The sequence below is a fragment of the Agelaius phoeniceus genome, chromosome 5 (genome assembly GCF_051311805.1).
Source record: "Agelaius phoeniceus isolate bAgePho1 chromosome 5, bAgePho1.hap1, whole genome shotgun sequence".
Taxonomy (NCBI): domain Eukaryota; kingdom Metazoa; phylum Chordata; class Aves; order Passeriformes; family Icteridae; genus Agelaius; species Agelaius phoeniceus.
In genome coordinates this window covers 9196757-9217692 of record NC_135269.1, presented here as the reverse complement: position 1 = coordinate 9217692, position 20936 = coordinate 9196757, and the positions used below count along the sequence as shown (strand labels likewise).

The window sequence follows — 20936 nt, the reverse complement described above, 5'->3', positions numbered from 1 at the left end:
ATTAAGTTTGTAGTGCCTCAATGCTTTTTTCCCCTCTGGTACTTAGCAATATTGGCTAATTATATTGTGTTTTAATCTAGTTACTCCTCTGAACTCCTTTGGGTTTTATGGATTTAGCTTGTTCTCTGTATAGTAGGAGAACATATTTTCATTCTTACAAAATGCATAAACTATGATGTGCAATAGACTACACACAGAAGCTGAGACAAATCAGGCAACAGAAGTCAGTTGCTCAGTTTTTGAACAAGTATTTTAACTCCAAGTTTATCCATATGCTGTTGGAAGATCCAGTTTGGTCCAAACAGTTGTTCAAAACCACATGTGATTTAGAAATCATCAACCCTGCCCCACTCTCATCATTATCTAATCAGATGCTCTTGCCCTGGGAGCATACCCTTCAATTTTCTCCTGAGAGAAGATTTGCTTTATCCTTTGTGCTGTTTTTTGGGTTGTTTTTTGGGTTTTTTTTCTTATTTTTCCTTTTTTTTTTTTTTTTTTCTTTTTTCAAAGATTGCCACAGAGCAGCTTTTCCACCAGGGCACAGATCATTCTGTGTCTTCCCTTTATGATTCCCACCTCTGCCTTTTACTGAGTATGAAAACAACCTCACAGTAGAAAGAGAGAAATAAAGGTAGCTTAACCTTCAAGTTTAATGGAAAATTGAAATAAGAAGTGTGAAAACTTCAGCTGCATAATCCAGGTTATTTGGAAAGCTTGAGTTTTCTGTCTGAATTAGAAGACCTTTTCAGAAGGGATTTCTAAATTAAGTTGTCTCTTCATCAGTACCCCTTGACCTCATGGTATGGTTCTACCTTGTTTCAATAAAGTCAGTCACCCAAATAAGCAAGATACCTGTTTTTGTGTGGAGGGAAGTAATTTTAGAGAGGTGAATTTTGGGTGTGCAAAAGCATAGATCTGATTTAGATGCATTTATTTCCACAAGTATGTCATCTGGAAGTCCAGCAAAGAACAATTGGTTTCACCTTCAAGCATTATCACCAATTTCATTCCGTAGAGGGTAATGTTTTAGTAGTATTTGGAAAAGTAAGTGATAGAGACAGAATTTTCCTCTTAAAAAAAAAAAAAAGAATATTGCATATTACATTAGGGAGAGCTAACTCATGTGAAATATTCAAACATCCTAAGAGTTGTTAAAATACAGGAAGTCCACCTCATACATGAGTTGAAAGAGAGTGAGGAGCATTTCAGTAGACCAGAGTTTGGGCTGTATCCAAGGGTTTCTGCTCAGCAAAACGACCTAAAAGGATCCTGTTCAGCCCTGTCCTTCCCCATAGGAAACACAGCATCTTCCTCTTACATCCCCAAGCTGTTAAAATCAGCTGTTAAAATCAGCTGTTAAAATCAGCATAAGCTCCTGGCTGCGAGATTCATTGGCCCAGAAGAAAGGGAAGTGGTGGTACAGTTACGCAATGACAGTTTGCCTTGGGAAATTTTTGGTCCTTTTGATTAAACAACTCAGCATTCGTCTGTCTCCTGGATTTATTGCAACAACTGTCTTTTAAGGAAGACTTCATGGTGATGGGATATTGCTCAAAGGAGGCAGGTGAGATAAGTGGGTCTTTGTTGGGGAAAAGGTGTGGGAGAGAGATGATTTCTAAATGCTCTGTTTTGGTCTCAAATCCCATGGCAGATGGAATTATTGGTGTGCAGAAATAATAGATTTTAATCAAGATTTTAATCTTTAATCTTTGACATGGAATTGACAGTTTGGGAGAGGCGTCCTTTTCAACCGATTTGCTATAAATCAAATATTCATATATGGAAGTAGCATTTGTTTAGAAACTGCCTGCTTTTCCTCAGCAGACATAAGGGCTCTGGTTTCAGAGCATCTGTCTTAATATGTTTATCTTCAGAGACATCCAGAAAGTTTTACCACAGAAAAGTGATATGCAGAGATTAAATGACTCTCCCAAAGTCATATAAGAAGTCTGTGGCAGAGCAAGGAAATGAATCCACATCTCCTGAATCCTTGGCTACTATCTTAGCCACTTCTTTTTTTCCCTGCAAAACAAATTTTATGTTAGAATTTAAATTTCTGGGTGTACCTCAAGTCTCATTGGGAGTCCGACTCCATACATTTAGTAGGGTCACTGTAAACTTTATCCAAAGCTCTTCTGACTCAGAAAGTGGAAAAATAAAGTAGGTCTTTTATGTAACTGTGTCAGAGGCAACTTAGACAGCAGCCAAGCCTTTCAAGGAAAGTGGATTTCCCTTGTGTGTTCTGGCTTATAAATCCTGTCTCTTTTATTTTAGGAATATAATTGTTGCACCTTCCAAAACAACACACAAGGAGCCAAGTGCAACAGTCAGTGTCTTGTGTGCCTGTAATGGTCTTGGCCAATGCAAGGAAAGACATTTAAAATTAATGAAAAGGAAAGAGAAAAACCAAAACAAGTGGGTTTAATCACTACAAATAACTCACTTCTGGCAAGACATCATCTGTTGGGTGTACATAGATGAGTCATTCTGTCTCTTGTGATCACTCTAATCAAAGGGGAGGACTGGACCCTTCCTGATGCTGATTCAGTCCTCCTGAGACAGGTTTCTAAAATCAGCGTGATGAATCATTTTCTAGCAGCTCCTGTCTCCCTTCACTGACTGTTGAGCACCTTACAGTGCTTGTGTCCATGACTTGGACACAAGAGAAAAGCCAGACATTGTTTCTGTCATGTAGGTGCAGTTGCAAAGCTTGTCCTAAGTTGTAGGTAAAGCGATTAAGGCATCTTTGTATTTTTCACTCTGATTTGCTCCAGTCACAACTTCATCTGTAGGCATTGCCTAAGAAGAAAAACAAAACAAAACAAAACACAGTGAATGAAAAATGTCCAAAATCTTTAAATTATGCAGAAAACATTTTCTAATACACAAATATCCAGACTCACGTACACTTAAAATACCTTGTGAAAGCAAAATCTGTTTAATCACTTAGCTGCATTTCTTCTTCAGTCAGTTAATGAAGGAAAGTGATGAACATGAAGTAAAATCAGAATATATCCTGAAAAGCCACTGTGTTGTAGAATCTTTTATTTCTCCAGGAAATCTTGTTTGTCCCTTGTCAATACAGAGAAAGAACATCAAAACTCATGAACAGATGAGCTGTTGCATCCTTTTACAAGGACATCAGTGATCAGCTGCTTCTGCTGCTTAAGGTAAATAAGTTCTTTTAGGGAAATGAAAAGAAGTACCTTCCTCTAATTTCCTTTCATTTTCCAGGTTAGCTTTCACCCATCATTATCTTTTTTAAGGTATCCATTTAGGGCATTTTTCATTTTAGAATCTTTCTTCAACCATTTGATTTGAGAAGAAATATCTTACCATTTATACTGCCTAATGTCTAGCACAACAGCACTTTGATATTTCTGAGTGCTACATATTTATTATTAATTATTACTAATATAATACAATATACTGGAATGGATTTAACAAATAGAAATGTTACTATTAATAAATATGCTAATAAATAATATTTTAATAAAATACAGACATAAAGGAAATGAAAAATCCAACCTAAGTGGGAACAGTACCCACAATGCAAAAGCCCATTGCAACACCAAAACCCAGTTTCAGTCCCATGATGTTAGGAGTCTCATTCCTGCTTTGAAACTCTGTAGGTTTCTGTAGGGATCTAATATCAAATGAACCTTTGAGAAAACTTCTGCAGAAGTGCACTTAGGACAAATGTGATTCTCTCCCTTTAAGTTCTAGGAACAAAGTGGGAAAAAAAAGATCATTCTTTTTCTATAATGATTGTGCAACTGCAGAACAAACACATAGTTCTTTGCTACTAGTTGTTCAAAAACCCTGTTTTCCTAGGGAGCTCTTTCTGCCTTTTTCTTTTGCATTGCTGACATTTTTGTGCTTCCTTTCCTAGCTGTTCTGCTGGTGCAGGTTCTTGCACCTGAGCAGCACTGGGAACCACCCACGCTGCCTCTGATGAACTCACCAGCCAAGCTGTTGATTCCAAAACATCCTCTGGCCTCAGGATTCCCTTCTGGCAGCACAAGACCTGAGCTCACATCGTTGGGCAAAGACAAAACAAGAACCCAGCTTAAAATAGCAGATGATGCCATACAGATTGTCTGGATTTTATTTTTAACTGGGCCAACCTTGTGCCAGTGGAAGTGATGGCTGAGATGTCCATTTAAAGTCATAAAGTGATCTGGGCTTGCTGGTGAGGACCATCTCCCTCCAGGCTGTGCCAGGGTAGCCCAGCCCAGAGCTACTCCCAAGCCTGACCTTCCATTCTTTCTCTTAATATCTCTCTGTATCTTTGACCATATCAGCTATTTACAGTGTGCCTCAGTCCCAGCTCATCCCTCCTGCCTGCTCTTCCTGTCCTGTCTGTCTCCCAGATCCCCTCTTCTCCCTCCTGCTAATTCTTCCAAGCACTCTGACACAACTGCAGGGAGGCACTTCCTATCCCACTTTGGAATAAATAATTCCCAGTGATTTTGTCTGCAGTACTGTTGGTTGCTTGGAGATGAAACTGAAGCATTCTAATCCTCAACGGGAAATTATCAAGCCTGGAGAAGAAAAAGCAGATGTGTACAGCACTTAGAGTGCACCTGGGTTCTCTTCATTAGGAAAGCAACAGGCTTATCCTCTTTTTCAATGAAAATAAAGTAGGTATCCTTTCCTCAGATGACAGATATTAAACTGTGCTGATTGAAGGAAAGCATAGTTTTTTCTCGCAGGAATAGATAATTCGCACTAAAGAGTATTTAAATGATTGTCCAAGGATATCTCAGAAGCCTAATTAACATTGTTTTTAAGAGAAAGTGGGACACCAAGAAGCCCTAGAGGTTTGATAAGAAACTGTTAACAGTTTAAAATTCAGTTGTGACAGGACAAGATGAGCCTGACACTGATCTTACCAAAATCACAGAGAGGCTGCTATGTGACACTATCCAAAAGGAATGAAGAAATTGTAACATTAAGATGAAAATTGTGCTGTCATAAAAAGCTTGTGATTGTTTTCTGATTATTTCTTTTCTTTTCAAGACTACAGGGTGGATGGTTAGAGATAATTGTGTAGACATAATTCTTTTAGTACTCCCCAAAAACTGTAATCCTGTGTGACCTGTTTTTATATCTGAAAAATCAATAAACAACGCCAGCAAAAGGGAACATCAATGTAGCTCATGCAAACATAGAAAAAGTTAACAGATTACATCAGTTTTTGTGAAAAATAGGATCATCATCCACTGCTGCTAATGCTGGTATCCCATGGGCTCCTTTTCCTTGCTGACTGCTACTTGTTTTTTTATCAGAGTTCTCAAAAGCTACAGGCAAAATAAAAAATATATTCATTAACAGGTGTTGGAACTGCAAGTGATGCCATATTAACCTGGGAACAAATTAACAGAGATCACAGAGTAGAATGAGCTTACTAAAACAGGTGCATTCTAAACCCTGTGAACAAAGAGAGGTAATCATGCTTTTAAAATACCCAAATCAATGATGTGTTGAGACTGTCTTTGCTGATATAAATTTTGGTTACAAACGGAGCACACAACCGAGTACAAAAATAAATGGAATATTACTCTTCCATCTGGCACCAGGGAGAGCTTTTTGGGAGTCATCTGCCCAGTTGGATGTCTACCCTGGCAAAAGAACGTAGAAAAACTGGAAGTGTTTAGAAAGAGCTGTGACAATGACCTGAGATTACAAATACTGCTTCAGAAATACCACAGCCTGAAAGCAATTTCATGTAATAGATAGCTTTCTAATCCAGGACAGGACATAAACAAGATTCAGTGACTGGAAGCTGCAGTTAGACATAATCCAGACTAGAAATTTGCCTTTTTAACAGGGTGACAACTCAGCCATTGGGATTATGGTGCTTGTGTCTCAGTTGAGAGCTTGAAACACAGCCCAGGCCTGGACACTTGGCCTTTGTCAGCCTGAACTCTGGGCTTGAAGCAGAAATTTCTGGGAGAGATGCTGTAGCCTGTACCATGTAATAGTCAGTATAATCTATAATTTTCCTGTGCAGCATTTGAGAACTCTGAGAAACCCTGTTTACTTGTTGTGGAAAACAGGACCAGAATTCTTGTGTCTTCAGGAGATAAGTGGCCATCCACTGAAGTACACTTTGCAGAACCAGAGAAGGGGAAGAATTTTATGAGGAATGTGCCCCACTGGATTGTTTAAACTCACTGCATCTGTGGCAGACCTGAATGAGGTTTTAATATACATTAAAATGATTCCGTAGGCAGTTATATACTGTGAAGCCAAAACATTTCCTTTCCTCCCCCTTTCCCTCCTCCTAAGCCCTAAGGCTTTTGATTTACAGTAGAAAAATGGAGCCAGTAAATCTATACTGTTCTATAAACAGGGCAGGACAATGTGTGTTAAAATTCTGGGCAATTTCTTGTAATTGTATGTACTTAAGTAAAATTTACATGACCATTATGGGCTGCTCTTGGGCAATGGCTCTTTGTCAGCCTATAGTGATTAGCACATTGGTGCTGCCAGGACAAAATCCTGTCAGCACCACAAGAAGCAATTTCATCAGGTTTCTTTTTACACAGGCTTGCAGTTCGCACTGGCCCTGCAGCCTACTAGAATTTTTTTTTTTTATTTTTTCTTTTCCCCTAGCCATGCAGTCTGACTCTTCAGATGGAAATTAAAACAATTTCAAGAATGAGGAGTTCTATCCTGTTCCTAAAAATAGCCCTGATCTTCAGCAGGGGGTGTGATTCCTCAGCCATGTGCAACAAAGATGACCTCTTTGTCAGGTCTAGCCTGCAGCAGGAAGTGTCTGCTCCTGGTCTACTTTTACATGGGTTCAAAAATAAACAGGCAGTTCCTCTGGCTGGCCTCCCTCTCTGAAGGCAGGCAAGGAACATTCTGTACAAGCAAGCACTCACAATCATTCGAGGGGCCAAGCCTAATGAGGTTAATTGATGCATCAAGGACGTGTGTTAATCGTTTAACTAACATGTTCATGGGTTGCACAGCTACATATTGTGTCAGGGCACAGTAAACAAGGTGCTGTACATTTGGGATACCCTACGGACGTGAGTTGAAAGAGAATGCATTTATTTTTGCAAAATGGAGTCTTTGTGCTCAGATCTGAAACTTATGTAACATGCCAGGGACACCAGAATATATCACTTTTCTAAAAACAGTTGAGTAAACCAGAAATGTGTGTGATATTTTACAGAAAAAAAAAAAAAGCGAATTTAAAAAAGGGTCACCTGAGTTCTATATGAATTACATCTTTTAGAAAAACATAACAGGGAAGGGAAAATTTTAAAGTTAAAGCAACATGAAAGTCATGGCAATGTGAACATGGTGGAAAATTAACCCCTCTTTAAACAATCTTTAGTATCCAGGAATTAGAAAGCTACATTACAGCAGCAGGCTTGCTGGAAGAGCAAAATTTGAAGTGAAGAATGGGTGTCCAGTGTCCCATTCTGGCAATGCAAAAGAATTAGCTGGAATAAAAGAAAAACGTACATTAAAACATGAGAGAGATGCTCAGTACTGTTAGAACAGGAATCTGGGCGGGTCACTTTGACAATTATCTCCATTAAAATGAGTGGTGGCACTAAAAATATGTTGATGTGTGATCAAAGTTCATCTCCACACAGATGGAGGTGCACAAGGAGGAAAAGGCAAGGAGGGGAGCCCAGGCAAAACCCTGCCATGGACACTATCCCAGGAGACATCAGCCCCTCAGTGCCCATCTGCACACACAAGGAGGAACAGAGTGGGAGAACCCCACAAACCTCCTCAGAGAAATGAAGCCTCAGGCTGATCCCTCCAAGGGCAGGCACAGGGGACTGCCAGCCCCAGCACCCACCAGTGACACCAGGTGGGATAAAATCACCCAGAGCATCTCTCCATCTCTCCTCTCACAAATGGAGGGGTCACACCCTGGGGGAATGGGACACTTTACAGGATGCAGGGGAAGGGCATCTTGGGTCTGTACCAAACTTATGGGGTGTTTTGTGAAGGAAAAAAAAAGCTGGGAAAGGGAGAAATCGAGGTGGTTTGGGAAGGAGGAAGTGCAGAAATTAGGGAGGAAGCAAACAAAAGGGGCTGATGTTGATGGTTTCTTTCCCATATTCTTTTCCATCTGTGCCCTCTACCTGGCCATCCCAGCCTGTCCTGCCTTCCCAATACACACATTGCTCCTGAGGGCTTACCTGTGTTAGGAGGTCTGAGTGGCAACCACTGAGAGGAGACCACTAGCCCAGGTCAGAGGCACTGCTTGGTGCTTCTTATGATGAGAAGCAAAATCTGCTTTCCCTGTGAGGAAAGTAGATTTTCTTCCAACTGCTTTCTTCCAACAATGTCAAAATTTAATTTAAATAATTGCAAAATTTAGTTTTCTGGAGTAATGATTGAATAAAGAACTCAAATGTGAACTTCAGTAGAAGAGACATAGAGAAGTACCCAGAAGAGTGAGTGTGACTGTAGGGACATTATTCAATGATTTTCTGGGTCTCTCTAAGTATATTTTTCTTTAAAAAAAAAAAACCAAAATACCAAACAACCCAGTGATTCTGGGTCACATGGCACATCATATGGAAAGCATTTAGCAATAAATGTTGGTGTCATCATATAGACATTTGAACAGAGAGTGGCAGAGTGAGTCCCTCCTCTGCTGCAGTCTTCAAGTGTGAGCTTAGGTCTGCTGTTTAAATTCTTCATACTGTGGTTCTCCCATTTGTAAAGGTGAGATGTAACTCACAGTCATTTTGTTTGAGGCTAAAAGATGGTATGGGGTGAGGTGCTGAAAGCTGTGCCACTGAGAAAGACACAAGTGTGTAGGTAAAATGACAGTCTGCATAAAAAGCCAAAATCTTTACTACTGAACTCTGCAGAGAGAGGTGCTTGGACAAGCTGGACAGATAGAGAACTAGGTTCTCATTGTAGATTGCTATTTTATAAAGTTTTTAATTAGCTTTTCTCCACTTAAACATTCTATTTATCTCCATGTTTCCCCTTTTTCTCTTTCCCATTTTTTTTTCTGGCACTGAAGCCACCATTAGGCATTTGAGCCAGAGAATCACAGATCTAAACTGTTTCAAAGGCTGGAAGATGAGGGATGAAAACAGAGTTTTGGCTCCTAAAATGTAAGGTCAGCTGGGGATTCAAATTCCACTGAGTTTCGGATTGTGTGATTGTGAGATTCCAGTTCAAGCCCATCTCTCCAGTCATAAGGTGGAATTCATGACATTAAAATTCTTTCCACAGCACGAAAGGGATGTCATCATAAACACTACATTATGACTTCCCTACAGGTTGCTGCAGAAGAGGAAACTAACCCAGGAACAGCAGAGACATTTAAAAAACATCATGACCTTTGAGTAACAGAAAACATGGGAAAATCTAAGTCTTAAAGAAACTAATTTGATTCTGGTTTGGCACTCTGTGCAAATCCCTGCATAAAGAGAAGTTTAGGCCAGGGATTTCTACTCTGCTGCCTCTTTAAACTTCAGGCACATTTTTGCATATAAATCTTCTAAATCTGAGGTCTTCATTTACCCTAAACCAGGCATTGATGCTTCTGAAGCGTAGCAATTAATTAGGAGAGTGTCATTGTGAGAAAGGCAACCACAGTAACACTCACGCTCTGAATCTGGACATGGAAAAAATAACAAAGCAGAAACAAAAACAAAGAAAAGAAACAGAGTCTGTGTTGGAGCCTTTCTAAAAATCATATGCAAGAATCCAGATGGAGAGAGTGCTGGCTGCTGTTCATGTCTAACATGATCAGCAGATAGATGAGTGGCTTGGAGACGTGAGAAGTGGGCTAGAGAAAGTGCCAGACTGCTAGCTGGGATTTCAAGGAGTGTTTGTGGTAAGCCACAGCTCAGATCTTTTTTTTTGCTGTGGCCTGAGTGCTGTCTTAGAGACCATGAATGGAAACTTAAGGACCAAATATTTTGGGGCTGGTCATGATTTCAAGATAGCGCTCCCATTTTCCAACCTGTAAGCCATTTCCCTTTTAAAATCTTGTGAGCACCACTGAATCAAAAAAAACAAGCCAGTCTCACTTCACCAAAATGCTTGTAGCACACAGACTACAGTATTAATAAATAAAAGGTCTGCATAGGTATTCTCCTCTTCCCAAGTTTTAAACTTTTCTTGAAATTATCTTTCGATTTTCCTCAGCCTTAACTGCCCCAGAGTCTGGGCTGGGGAAAGTCTCTTTCTCTTTGCATCTCCCTACCCTGCTGCTATTGGCAATGCCCTCAGCCTCCCAGCTTCTTCTCCCAGTGGACATTTTATGTTTTAGTGATCACTTTCAGTCTGTGAGATTCTGTCCAGGCTTGCCCAAGTGGTTTAGACTCCTTTCTTTCCCCTTTCACCAATGCTGTTATGTAAGGAGGCAGTGAAAGACAAACCTGGTAAAATTCCTGCTGTGAGTATGTGTGGTCAGGCTTTTGTGGACAAAAGTGGTGGTTTCCTATTCCCAGACTTGCTAGAGTGCAGAATAAAAAGGATGAAAGCCAAAAAGGGCATGCAGTGTTTATGCCATCCAAAGCATCTCAACCCTTTGGTTGGTGGCAGGTCCATTGACCCAGCCACAGACTTTTTGTTATTTGCTCATAGAGAGAAGCTGCAGTTGCAATTTGACAGGTGATAATGTCACCTTCCTTGCTTTCTGTACTCTCTGGAATATCCAATACTTCTGGAAACATTACTTGACATTCTGACCTGCAGCAGAACCTGAACTAACCCAGAAAGTGAGGAACCAATTGGCCTACAGCTTTTGCTTTTTAATCTGCTAAAAATTCTCTACCAAATGGGAAACACTAGGAAAGGCAAGGTTCCCAGATGTTGGAATGATGTTCCAAAACCCCAGGGAAAAATAGCATTAAGGCCTGAGCATTTACTGCAGATGTCAGGTTGTTTTATAGGCTTGATTCAAAGCCCATTAAAGTCAACAAGCATCTTTATCTTGACAGGTTTTGGAAGAGGCCAATGCATGCGAAGGGGTCTAAAGTGACAGCTGGCCTGATCAGGACTGATAAAAACTCTTTAGAAAGTGTCATGGAAAGGGATTTCCAAGCAGAACACCCATGGAGTATTTCTGTCTCTATACTCATGCCATGGGTTACTATGATCCAGAAAAGGGCCCAGCACTCTGTGTCTCAGTGCTCCAGCACCATCTATGAGCTGGATAGGGAGAAAAGCCCTTTTCCGGTTGGATTTCCCCTTCAGCACAGCTTTATGTGCCTGTATAATAGGAAACAGCCCTTTCTATTTCTGTTCAAGCTCTGGAGGCTTGGATTTTCCCCAGAATTTTTGATTAACAGCTGAGCCTAAATCAGATCTGCCTGGGGTCTCCTTTGCCTTACTTGACACATCATAATATCCTTTCATCTGCTATTCCAAGCCAGTCCCTGGTTCTGTCAGGCAGCTCACTCTCTCCAAGGGAGACCATGTCAGTTCCTCTCTCTTTCTTAGACCTTCCTGAGCTGTTTCAAAGCAGGATTTCCATCACAACAGGGAAAACCTCTTTGTTTGACTGCCTCTGAACCAGACTCCAAAGGATACCGGATTATGCAGGGTGTGAGATGGATTTTGATAATCAGCTTCTGTATACTCAGCTGCATTTCAAGTTTACCTGGGTGGCTCAGGGGCCAGCACAGTAACACCACAGCAGTGGATTTTCACAGTATCTCATGTAAATTAAAGCACTCCTGCTGCACTAGCTGGGATCTGTACATCATCCCCCACCATCAGTCATACAGAGAAAATCCCTCTGTGTGGTTTGAACTTGAATAGATTCTTTTCTTGGAGGTGGAGGAGACAAGGCTGAACCAAATAAAACTCACTTGCAGTTTTATATGGGCTGCCATTTAATCATCCCTGAATTAACTGAGTCACTTAGGATTTTTTCTGCTCTATTTCTGTAAACTTGGTACAGCTTGATAGGACTGGCAATGTAAACAGCAAAAACTGTAAAAAGTGAATGGCAAAAATGGTAAGATTACTCATGTATGAATTGCATGAGTAGGAATGCAGCCAGGGCAAAGCCAAAGCTCAGATGGAGTTGAAGCTACCAAGGAAGGTAAGAATCAGAAAGTTTTGTGTGTACATTGGTGGAAGAAAGGGCAAAGACAGCATGAATCCATTGCTCAGTAGCTTCAGGGTCCTAGTGACAAGCTACAGGGAAAAAGATGTAATTCACAGCTTACATTTCACATGTGAGACCTGTCCTCAGGCCTCCTGAATTTCTGAGCCTCCTATTACAGTCTGCCAGTACCCACTGGAAAAAGAGCTGGGGATCCTCTCACCCAACAGAGGCAGGTCCATCACAACTCATCAGGGGCATCCCAACCTGCTAAAGGAGCTGGCTGATGTCACTGAGGAGCTCATCTCTATCCCCTTTGACAGGTTCTGGCAATGAGGGAAAATTCCTAAGGCCTGGCAAAAAGCAGGTGTTGCACTGACCCCAAAAAAGGGTAAGAATGATCCAGGGTGTTTGTAGCTGGCCATCTGTCCTGGTATTTGTAGCACGACTTCTGTCCTTGGGAAAACTGGCAGCAAATGCTCTGAGAAGCTACTTTTTAAACACATGAAGGATGAGAAAATAACTAGAGGGAGCTGGAATGGATTTACCAAGGGAATGTGTTGCCTGCCCAGCTTCATTGCTTTCTACAGTAGGGCCTAACATTGTGGGCAACGGGAAGGAGAGGAATACTGAATGCCCTGATTTTCATCAGGCCCTCAAAGCAGCCTCTTGTAGAACCATAATGAGTTATGGGATATTGTGAGATACAGCTGAATGGGAAAATTGAGTAAGCTTTTACTATTACTCTTTATCCTTAGAACTCAGCATGTCAGACCCTGAAGCATTCTCTAAATGGCATAAACAGTCTGTTCCAGATTGCAAGGCAAGATGTATTCCATTACCATCTGTATGGCAGATTATCTTTTGTCAAGTGGGCAGTTTGCCTTATCTCTCTCTCTGAGTGACCACAATCACTCCTCCCTTGGGAGGGGACATCTGCTGATAACAGCTATTGAATGTCACTGCATGGCTGATAAGAACTACAGCATCCGACTGCGAGATGCTCCACCCAGAGGGAGGAGCCAAGCATTCCTACCCAGATATAATCCGGAGGTTTCTTAGACACCAACATGGCTTTCTCCACTGGATTTCCCAGAGGAACAGCTGTCTATTCTTCCACTGGAACTTCAGAGGAAGACTGCACCTTTCTACAGGATCCCTGCTCCAACAGAACCACACCTGACACTCCAGGAGGGCTGCAGCCACATTTCCAATTGGACTGCTACCAACCCCCTGACCCACAGGGTGTCAGGTTGTGTTCTGACTCTGTCAGTGTTGTTCTAGTGTACTGCATTCTTTATTTTATCCTTTTATTTTTTTCTTCCCTATTCAAGAACTGCTATTTCCTGCTCCCATATTTTTGCCCGAGAGCCCCTTAATTTAAAATTTATAGCAATTCGGAGGGGTGGGGTTTACATTCTCCATTTCAGGGGAGGTTCCTGCCTTCCTTGGCAGACTCCTGTCTTTCCAAACCAAGACACAGTCCCTTTGCACTATTCTTCATTGTGGGACAAGATGGACAGTGGCTGTTCTAAGGAAAGTTAAGACCTTCCCAAATACAGAACTGCCACCTAACTGGAGCCATGTGGAGACAGCAGTAGATGAGACTAGAAAGACAAGAGTGTTTAAAATGCTTTGCCTTCTGGTTATCCTCAGAGAAGACAACATATAAAAAGGAAATTTGGGCCAGAATGATTTGACAAAGCACTTATTTAAGCTGCACAAATGTCACCCAAACTCATTCCTACCTCCAAGTAAGCACCAATTAAAGCCAGGGGGACATAATGCTGACAGAAAACCATCTTCTTCCCACTCTATAAACCCAAGTCCAGAATTGAGGAAAGCTCAGCCAACCCCCAAGCAGTTGTCCCCACTGAATATTCTTCCAGAATGTCACATTTATGCTTTAAATGATGCTGGCCACGTTTTCTGACTTTTCCCCCTAAGGATACACATCTGTCCATCCTGCCTCCTAATGACTCATGGAAGTTTCAGATGTTTCATTAACAAATCCATAACTGACAATTACATTGCTCCTTCTTATACAAAAAAGGGCACTCAGGTAATGACTTCAACCATAAGCTCACTCAAATTGACGGGAATGTAAACAGAGGCATGGAACAAAACTATGGAAAGGAAAAGAGAAGGAGGACATTACTGTAGTGTTAAATTTTGTCTGGTTATTTAAACAAAAATAGGGAATTTTTCCCAAAAAAATGTGTCTTCTCACTTCACATTCAACACTTTCATTACATAATGTCAAATATGTCAAAACATCTCCAAATTCCTTCATGCTGACAATCAGGTTATACTTAAACAAAGTTTGTGTGTGTCCTTCTCTGGCAGATATCAATTAAACGTCACTGTTTTAAATGCTGTTTTTAGAACTGGCTTTTATTTGTTGCCAGATGAGGTCACAAACTGCTTCCTGTCAGTTTGCTAGACATTTTCCTACAACTCAGAACTGACAGCAGATGAGCTCTCTGTTGTTTGCTTGATTGCTTTAGGTAAAACGAAGGGTTTGGGGAGATGAGAATCCATGGGACACTGGTTAAGAGGTTGGGAAATGTTCATCCTCTCAGCAGTCCCTGCAGCCCAGGAATGTAGCTGCTTTCTCTTCACAGAGAAAAGCAAGGCACAACTTCCCAAGAATATTTCTGGGACTCACATTTTCTGAACCTCAGAGAAAGAGAAAACAGTTCTTATCTCATTTAACACAGCTCCTGTGTTGTTCACAAGTAGAATGCATTGTAGAAAATTGTTTACCTGAAGGGAATTAGTAATTAGATTCTAGTGTGAGTGTTTTGATCCACTGACCAGTAGAATGCATGTGTGTGTGTCAGGACTGTTGGCTGACAGTCACAAAATTCTGTACAGTTAAGTTGAGTTGAATGCTTGTACAAATTCAGTTTAAATGTAGTGTAATATAGTATAGAATAATATAGTATAATAAAGTATAATACTCTGATAAAATAGAGTAAAATGCATCACTTTCTCTCCCCTTGTTAGGGATTACCTTTTTCCCAATACAGGAAGATTTCAGCCACTCCAAGTTACAAGCAGACAGCTGTCTCACTCCAGGTGTGCATCTTTCAGGATGTCAGGCTGCTTTATCACTGCTTGCCACAGCACAGCCTTCACACCTCACACAAGTTCCTCACCCAGAATCAGATTTCTCTATAATGCCCAATTTTTGCCCAGAGGCAAAGTACCAGAGAAAGTTCACAGGCCTGTGCTGCAAGTATGGCCTGATGATGTGACCCTGGGATACTTCCAAGGAATTCACTTCTCCCCATCCCAGCAAGACTGTAGCACCCCATCACTCTCAAGGTGGGTGTCAGGACACATCCCAGCATTTACCCACTCATACCTTCCATGGTCTGTTCATGTGAGGACCTTCTGTTTATTCCCCAGAGTCCCTGTGTAAACTCACACTAACTCTTGATCCCCTGTGGTGCAGGCAGCCCATAACTCTCCCAGGCCTGGGAGTGAAGGCTGTGGGAACATCTGCCAGCTGAGCCAGATGATATCCCCTGTCACTCCCACTCTAGGACTCTGACAGACCAGGTGAGGTGTGATATTGGCATCCACTACATCTGCACAGGCTGACACGGTACTTTAAAATGTCTGAGACATCAAGATGAGACCCTAGTTGACAGCATAAAAAAAATAGGTTTTTTTAAAAACACAAGAAAAATTAATTCCTCAGCAAATTACATTCTATTCACTGGGAAAGGGAAAGTTTTTCCCCAGTACTTTACTATCTGAAAAAGACAGTTAACCAAACACAGCTCCCGGTATAAAGTGCAGATCAAAGCTTCTCTGAAACAGCATTTACCAGATTGATTCCATATGCAAAACAAATTCTCAATGGAAATGGCTTAAGACAGCAAGTGAATGGACATAGTACAAACTAGTTGGGTGACCAGCTGATTGCAATCAACTCATCCAGATGAGATTTTGTGGGATGCTGTAGTGAAGACAGAGGGGTTTCTATTCAGTCTTTTTGGAGAGTATGCGATCTTGAAAAAACTCTCATTGCTCAGCACGTGTCTCTGAGCAGGAGAGCTTAGATGGCATTGTTCTTCACTCCTGCCACAACAGTGGTCTCTGCAAGAATGAAGCTGAGGAGCTTTCAAGAAATCAAAAGTATAAAGTGATGTTTATGCCATAAGGGATAGCAATGCAGTACTTTCCTTCAGAGTGCTGTGCACACCTTTGCAGACAATTCACCTTTTTCCCAAAACAGCTATCATACCCAAGTCCATGAATTGAAGAGGAGATGATGAATCCAACCTCACTGAGGGCAAAGAGGAGGGAGATCTGGAGGGATTGCAGCAGCTGTGAGAAGTGTATGTTAGTTCTCACAGGCAGAGTCAGGCTCTCAGAAGCTGCCAGCTAATTCCAGCATCCAAAGGAGGCTTATGAAGATGGTGAAAGGCTAGAGGAGAAGCAATATGACGAGTACCTGAGGTCACTTGGCTTGTTCAGATGGAGGAGATTGAGATCAGAGCTCACAACAGTTCTGCAGCTTCCTCCTGAGGGGAAGAGGAGGGGCAGGCCCTGAGCTCTGCTCTCTGGGACCAGGGACAGGAGCCAGGGAACGGCTGGAGCTGGGTCAGGGGAGGGTCAGGCTGGAGATCAGGGAAAGGTTCTTCCCCCAGAGGGTGTCGGGCACTGCTCAGGCTCCCCAGGGAATGGTCACGGCCCCAAGGCTGCCAGAGCTCCGGGCGTGTTTGGACACCGCTCTCAGGGATGCACAGGGTGGGATTGTTGGGGTGTCTGTGCAGGGATTGTTGGGGTGTCTGTGCAGGGCCAGGGGCTGGACTGGATGATGCTTGTTTGTGCTTTCCAACACAGGACAGTCTACAGTTCTGATTCTGTGAACCCGCTACAATCCCCACCTCTGTGTGTGCCAAAGCACACCCCATGGTTTGGTGCCTGCCATGCTGCTGAAGCTCTTCCCACTTCAAACCAGCACCGTGCACCAGCACAAGCCCCAGCTTACAGTTCCCCACCAAAAGGATTTGGCAGAGTGCACACCCTGAAGTTTTAGGTCAAACACACCATTCCCACATTCCTTGCAGCTCCCCTTTGGTTCCAGGCTGTGTGGAGTTTGTGACAGGAGTGCATCAGCTGTTTATGGACCACAGTGGATAGCTGCATAAAGATAAACCACACAGAGCTTCCTTTGTCTCACACACATACCAGGCTTTTCAAAAAATCCACTAAAACACACTCACACATCATGAATTCGGGATTTTAGGAGTATTGGGGATTATTATGTTAATGCTCTTCACTCACTGACTCCCACAACTTCTCAGGATCTGGATCTCTCACTGAAACCTCCCCATAATCAGAAATTAATCTTTTCACATTTTCCCAAGCAGTTTGGTTGTACTGGAAATATTTTTAAATTATGAATATACTTGACTTAAAGTTGTCTTTGTGCTCATTTCAATCACTTTTAAATCTGTCCCTGAATTCCCCTTGGAAGTGCATATGCAGTGACAGGGTGACTGGAGAAAACAGCAGTGCTGGTCTGAACATCTGTGAGATGGGAGAAAAAAGAAAAAAAGTTCAAGTTACCCCTCCCAAAAGAAGTGACAGATGTGAGTAAGAGGTACCGCTCATGAGACACCTCTGTGGAGTAAACATTTTGGAATAATATTCCAGGCAACAACTACAGAGGCTCTAACAACAGATTGACCAGCCATTTATTACATTTCAAACAAAATGACTCAAAGGAAAATGTTCCAAACAGGCACCACTGGGCATTTGACTCAGCCCAAGCAGTGTTTTAACTATTTCTCTGCCACACAGCATGCACGTGTCTCCTGTAACCCACGCCCTTCTACACAGTCACAGCACATCTGAATAGTTTTCCCACCTACTTTCTAAAGCCTGTAGCCATCACAGGGTGCTGTTGTTTTCTCTCAGTGTGGGATGCCAGGTCCAAACTAATTATTTAGCCATTTTAAATGTTTTTTTTATTTCTTTTCTTTTGTTTTCCCCCCCTTTCTTAAATAACATTAGCATTCTGGGTTAGCTGACGAGCTAAAACCTGGTTTTAATTTAAATATAAATAAAACCAGAAGTGACTATGTGATTGTACTAAAAATAAATTGGTTTCTGTTCTAAATGTTTTACTGATCTTAAAACTGGGGGAGGAGGGAAACAGGACAGGATGTCCAACTCTTTTTTAGTCTGAGGGTGCCTCAAATCTGTGGCATTCTGTCTCTAGAGAAATGGGTCATTTCTGAGATACTATCACTTTATCTGGAAATGTATTTACCACACTTTACCAGCACATCTATTCAGAATGTGGTTCAGAAGTCATGAGGGAAATCACACACTGTTAAGACAGAGCATTCTTGAGTGAGCCCCAGTTATGGCAAATTCAGCAGCAGAAAAAGAGGCTGTGGTGAGCGCAGTTACTGAAATTTTCCAAATAAATACAGCAAACAAGTTGCTCCAGGAACAAACTCGTACCTATATGATTTATAGCAGCAGGAGCTGGGCCATGCAGGCAGGATGAACCCAATGAACCAGCAGTCCCAGGCCACCCATGGGCTGCAGGGCTGCCTTCCCTCCTTGTACCCAGTCCGTGACAGAGTGGGACAGACCTCATCTGCTCCGAGGTGTGTGCGGCCTCTAGCAGGGCTCAGCAGCTCCCACTGCCTTGCAGGCTGCTGATGAGCTCCTATGTGGGTTAGTATCAACAGGGAAAAGTATAGGGATCCTATTTACAGCCTGCTGGCAGCAGATAGGTTAAAAAATAAAAAAAAAAAAATTCCTTCTCCAAAATCAATGTTTGCTTTACTGAGGGCCTCCTTAGGTGTACATTGGAAACAATTCTGTCTGTCTTCCACCACAGTTCAGTCACCCTACAGTTTAGTGTGCCAGCCAGTAGTAGTTAGCAGTCCAGAATCAACAGGTTTCTGCTGTTTAGCAGTACCAGACCATACTGGCCAAAAGCAAATGGAAAATATTAAATGTGACATAGCACCTGATGAATGGTGATAAAGAACAAAAAGTAAAGTAGGGACTGTGGGCACCTTGGCATTTTTTTTTACCCTATTTGTGGCATGGCACACTGGCACACACCTCTGATGTGAAGAGTGCTTCAGCAGCAAAACTCTTCCCTGCAGCATAAATCAGCTCCTCCTCTCATTCCTTCTCATCAGCCACTCTAAGCTCAAAGGATGTCACAGGACTGATTGTCTAGTGCTGTCACTGTCACCCTGTGCAATCATTTCATCGCTGGCAAAGCCACTAAAAAAAAATTGGTGTGATCTCTCAGTTAATGTCCTTTGGTAGCAGGAGCTTTACCCCTGCTGTTCAAAACCATGGCTTGCCATCCAATGCACAGAGGATGAGGGAGAACTGCAGTCTCTGAACACAGGCTGAAAGTAGGACCTGTGTACCTTGGCCCCTTTCTGATTATCCTTTCCACACGTAGTTCTCTATGCCTGCCCCTCTGCACATGAATTTTTCATTGTGAGAGGCTCCCAAGTCCAGAAACTGTGTGTTACTAACTCTTGGCATTCTGATTAAAGGTTAAAATAATTTTAACCTTAAAATTTTCTTTTTTACCACTTTAAGTCACGTTATGGGGTTCCAGTGCTACATATTCCTTGTCCATTCTGACCTCATTCTTTGGATTCTAGGTGCTAATGGAAAGGTGCTATTAAGGCCCTTGCTAAGAGGTGTCTGTTTTTTCTCAGCAAGTCAGTGGAGTGACCTTTCAGAACCATAAACTCTGTCCTGTTGGATTTGCTGCCTGCTTTTCCAAGTGGCAGATGCTCCTCAGGCACTGCATTCCGTTACAGGAATGTGCCCCTTGTTGATGGAGTGACAAAACTATCCCTTGTCCCCTCAAAAAGGAAAGAAGCCCAGAAGTTTCTCTGCTTGATTAGGTGAAAAAGGCATTTCATAGGCTTGGAGGACTTCACCTCAAACTTAAGCTAATTGGACAGGAGCCAAAAAGTCTCATTTGGGCAGTTTACTAGAAAAAGAAGAGAACAAAGAAACTAATCACTTTTGTAAGGTGTTTTACCAAGAGCAAGACCCTCTTGCACCTTTTTGTTTCCAACACTGCAACAGAAGCCATCTTGCTGATTTTATACCTCCAAAGGTAGCTGAGCTATCTTGGGTGAGAAATAGACCTCCAAGAGCTTATGAGACCTGGCTTGAGAAGGCCCCTATTACTTTCTGTGACAAAGGGGTTTGTGCAGGCATGGCAATCTCTGTGTTCACTAGCACAACCCTACACCAGCAAAGCACCTGAGAACCAAACAGCTCTGACCCTGCTGGAGATGTGGTGCTGTTTGGTGAGGCTGCCAGATGCAGACACAGAATGGAACAGGTGATGGATTTCTGGAGCTGGTCATGAAGCTAAGCAGCCCCGGGCAGTGAAGGCAGGGATGTGTTACAGACATCTTTTATGAAAAATCCTTTCCTTAGGATTTTTTCCTCCTGAGAAGCTGAGAGGCCTCAGGAACAAAATGTAAACAATGATTATCTGCTGCTGTGGAATGCAACAGGTGGATCTGTGATTGGTCTCATGTGGTTGTTTCTAATTAATGGCCAATCACAGTCAGCTGGCTCGGACTCTCTGTCAGACAGAAGCTTTTGTTATCATTCTTTCTTTTTCTATTCTTAGCTAGCCTTCTGATGAAATCCTTTATTTTATTCTTTTAGTATAGTTTTAATATAATATATATCATAAAATAATAAATCAAGCCTTCTGAAACATGGAGTCAGATCCTCGTCTCTTCCCTCATCCTCAGACCCCTGTGAACACTGTCACAGGGATGGACTTTGATTGATGTGATTTCATTAGAGACAGAAGGAAAACCAGTTACTGGCTACC

General features: G+C 42.0%; 1 long non-coding RNA gene across 1 annotated transcript; it reads left to right on the top strand.

Moving 5' to 3' along the window:
* The first annotated feature begins 1453 nt into the window (after nucleotides 1-1453).
* LOC143694035 (uncharacterized) lies at nucleotides 1454-6375 on the top strand. The gene is made up of 3 exons (XR_013182211.1): nucleotides 1454-1564; nucleotides 3086-3170; nucleotides 3893-6375. It is a non-coding gene; the product is annotated as an uncharacterized LOC143694035 (long non-coding RNA).
* Nucleotides 6376-20936: the final 14561 nt, after the last annotated feature.